Source organism: Cibotium barometz, chromosome 41, assembly GCF_041138505.1.
Source record: "Cibotium barometz isolate CiBa-2024 chromosome 41, ASM4113850v1, whole genome shotgun sequence".
Lineage (NCBI taxonomy): Eukaryota > Viridiplantae > Streptophyta > Polypodiopsida > Cyatheales > Cibotiaceae > Cibotium > Cibotium barometz.
In genome coordinates this window covers 1450619-1454683 of record NC_141086.1, presented here as the reverse complement: position 1 = coordinate 1454683, position 4065 = coordinate 1450619, and the positions used below count along the sequence as shown (strand labels likewise).

General features: G+C 43.0%; 1 long non-coding RNA gene across 1 annotated transcript; it reads left to right on the top strand.

Moving 5' to 3' along the window:
• Window positions 1-1372: 1372 nt before the first annotated feature.
• On the top strand, window positions 1373-3459 carry LOC147614591 (uncharacterized). The gene is made up of 3 exons (XR_015262921.1): window positions 1373-1411; window positions 1488-2600; window positions 3109-3459. It is a non-coding gene; the product is annotated as an uncharacterized LOC147614591 (long non-coding RNA).
• The last annotated feature ends 606 nt before the right edge of the window (window positions 3460-4065 follow it).

The window sequence follows — 4065 nt, the reverse complement described above, 5'->3', positions numbered from 1 at the left end:
ATGCCATCGAAGGTACCCACACTCCTCCGGTGGAGACCATCAAGAGCATATGGCTTGATATCATTACCACCCTCTGCGGTTAGTGGGGGAAGTTACAGGGAGGTGCAGACCGCATGCGGAAGTGGCGAGAAGCTTTCCTGCGACTTTGGAGGTCCGGCCCTTTCCTCATAGATAGAGGAGGAGACCCCACTGGGCACTACAAACCACCTGTGTGGTTGTTCCCACCCCCTCCCCCTGAATGAGATAGCCTTCTCCTCAGAGAGCGGCCAGCCGGAGGAGAAGCGTCTCTTCCCCTCATGATCATTTGACTCCCGCCCTTAAATGAGGAGAGTTTGTATGTAGCGTGTGGTGGTTGTTTAGCCCTTTGTGGCTGTTTTTTCTTTTACTAATTGAAGTATCTTTTTCTTGAAAAAAAAAGAGGGTGGCCCGTACAATCCTCTAAGAGATTTCCATCCAAATGTCATTGGGTTTGAGAGGATAAGCAAATTGTGCAAAGTGATTTGATATAATCCCCTATGAAATAATCTTTCATCTGTGAATCATCTAATTTCTCCCACACCTAGCATTATAATTTTAAGACTTTGATTTGTTGGATAAAATCTCTCCTGGACTTGCAGGACTCCATTGTTTCATTAAGTATGTATGTGTAATGCACTCCATTTCAGTCCAATCCTTGAAACCCCACCGACAAAAGCTTTTTTGATTGTCTGAAAATTCACTTTGATGGCACACGCTAGTGTTTGAAACCACAGCCATGATTTTCCTTGAACACATAAATTCAATGTATTCACTTCATGTAGTTGCGTCACACATATCATTTATGCACACACCTATAGATCCATCAAATTTAGGCAACCACTAGGTTTTTTGACAGCCAAATGTGATCATGTGCCCCCATTGATCCGTGTGAAACCCCCCTTCCTAGGTTGTTAAATAGATTCAAAGTGTTTGCATCTAGAGAGGGCACCTGATTTAGAACTAGTGGGATTGATGCCACCAATGCTGGAATCTTGATGGCATCCTGTGAGCTAAATTTGCGGTCGTCGTCCCCCCATGAACGTGATTAGTGTGTGCATAGTGGGCATAGGCCTCAAAACCTAGCGCAAGCCTGCTTCTAGGTCCAAATCTGAAAAGAGAATGCTTATACAAAATGGCACATCCTTTTTTTTTGGAAAGAGCTGGTGTACAACACAGCACTATTTCTTATTTTCGATTTTGTACATGAGTTAACTCAAAACGTGGAGGATTCCTTAAGATTACTTTGTATAAAGCGTGGATTTGCGAATATACTTTACCATGTCCTAGAATGCCGTGGGATCAAAGCATTTCTGGACATGGAGGAGCTCCCTCAAGGAGATGATGTTCACCCTTTCTCATGGCATGAGGGTTTCCGCCTGGACACCTTTAACAAGTACGAAACCTTTGTTTTGTATCCGTTTTTTGTAGTTAATCTTCTCACTTATCACTAATCTATACGATATTACCAGTGTGCAGATGTGAAGGAGACTTTCTCCAAGCTCTCGTAGAGATGATAGCACAGGAGATGCAAAGCAGGATTCCCGTGGAGGATGACCTCAAAGCAGTTGGTTTGGACAAGAGGGTCCATGATGTGGTCGAGCTGTGTTTCATTTGAAAGAAAAGGAAAATGTGTATTTTGTGCTGCTTTGGGGCATGGATGGCATTGGCAAGACCTCTCTTGCTCGCGCTATTTACAGGAGACTTAGAAAGGAGTTTCAAGCACCAAGCTTTGTGGAAAATTGTCGGGCTAAGACACTGAGTCAATTACAGAATCAGCTCCTCGAAGATTTGCTGCATGAAAAGATGTTCCAAGGGAACGATGCTGGAAAGAAGAAAGTGCGTTTAAAAGCTGGATTAAGGCGGAAGGAGGTCTTGATCATATTGGATGATGCAAAAAGCTTTGAATCCATTGAGAAAACCATGGGTCTGACATCCTTTCTCCTGGGAAGTCCAATGGTTGTAACTTGCAGGAACCAAAAAGTATTTCCTCTCGGCAATGATTTCTCTGATGTCTTCAAGAGTGAACGCTACAAGGTACAAGGCATAGACAGTGGTGAGTCATTGTGACGTTTGTGTCTGAACGCTTTCAAGAAGCCTTCACCAGATCTAGGTTTTGAATTGCTAGCAGAGAAAGTAAGTGAAGCATGTGCTGGTCTTCCCCTTTCGCTGGAGGTGCTTGGTTGTCATCTTAGGGTGAGGAAGGAAAATAAATTCTGGGAAGAAGCAATCAAGATTTTCAGTAGTAACGCTACTCATACAAACCCATAGAGACTCGTTTGAAGGTTAGCTATGAGGCTCTTAGTAAGCATGAGCAGGAAATGTTTCTAGTTGGGGCTTGCTTATTGATTGGTGAAAGCAGGCAGAGTGCCGAATACTTTGGGGATAGCGATGATTTGGTAGAGGGGTGGAGAAGTGTTCTAGAGAGCTTGGTAGATCTCTGTCTAGTGAAGGTGGACGAAAATGAGTGCCTGACAATGCACGATCACTTGAAGGATTTGGCTAGAGGCATTGTCAAACTGTCAGGCAAGGGGAGTAGGGTGTGGGATGATATCGACTTGATGCAAGTGCTGTGACGTAAGCAGGTGCGTATTCAGTTCTCTATTTACTTCTCTTTTTTCGGCACGCATTCATGTATGCAAACAATGCCGTAGGAAGGGAAGGCAATACAAAAACAAAAGACTAAAGAGATTCAAATTAGCTGTTGTGAATGCCCAGCAAGAAACTTGTTCTACTGTTCATCCTGAACTCTTAGCTCTTTCCTTTTTTCCATCTTTGACGCACTTTCACTTGTCGTTTTGAAGCTTGTTTGTAGTGTGGAGGGTGGGTGGCTCTCCCTGTATTTTCCATTCCAGTTGCTCTACACTGATCTCACAATGTTTGTGCAATATCCATATATTTAATGAGTGTCTGGGTTATGGAGTGGATGGGAACTACATTAGTGAATGTAGATCTGTACCAAGCATCTGCATTATGCTCCTCTAATGCCGATACTACAGTACATGAGCGATAAAACGATAGAATGATCCATGCAATGATGGTTTGGTTTGTGTAGAATGATCCATGCAATCATGGTGTGGTTTGTGGTTGCAGGGTCTTGATCAAATCTGTGGGCTTAGCACTTCCCTCTAAAACTTAAATGCAAGTTTGCTTTCCCAAATGAGATCTTTACGATTGCTTTTTTGGATGGAACAAATCTGGAGTATGATGATGAGGGACTAAAAGCTTTGGAAATAAGGTGGCTGAGATCGGCTCCTTCTAAAGAATTATTATTAGACTTGGAGTTTCTTTCCGTGCTGGAATTATGGTCCATTATGGTATATAGTCATTATTCTTATTTTTTAATGTTTGATCCTCAAACTTTTGTAATTTCATGAGATCTGACTTTAAAAAGTCAACTTTAATTTTACAAGAGTGAATTCAATTTAAGAAATCCTTGATTGCCCACTGATGATGAAGCTCCCGTCTTCCTTTGAGCAGCTGAAAATTTGACAATATTTAGTGAAGATTTGCAGCTGTTAGAAGAATTTGATCTTTTAAAATCAGGCAGCTGAATAAGCTACGAAAGCTTGTCATGGCAGGGTGCCTTAATCTGGAGGAGCTACCGGAAGATTTTGTGTCTCTTGAAAGTCTAGAAGAGATGTAGGGTGCTCAGCAATCATGAAGCTTCCTTCTTCCTTGGGGCAGCTGAAAAAGCTACGGAAGCTTGGCATGCAGGTGTGCACTGAGCTGGAGGAGCTACCGGAAGATTTTGAGTCTCTTGAAAGTCTAGAAGAGTTTTATGCAGATGAATCAACAATCACGAAGCTTCCTTGTTCCTTTGGGAAGCTGAAAAAGCTACGGAAGCTTGGCATGGAAGGGTGCCTTAATCTGGAGTAGCTACCAGAGGATTTTGGGTCTCTTGAAGGTCTAAAAGAGTTTGATGGGGGGGGCTCAGTAGAGTCTGATGTAGGGGGCTCATCAATCATGAAGCTTCGGGCAGCTGAATAAGCTACGGAACCTTTGCATGGGAGGGTGCCTTAAGTTGGAGGAGCTACCAGAAGATTTTGG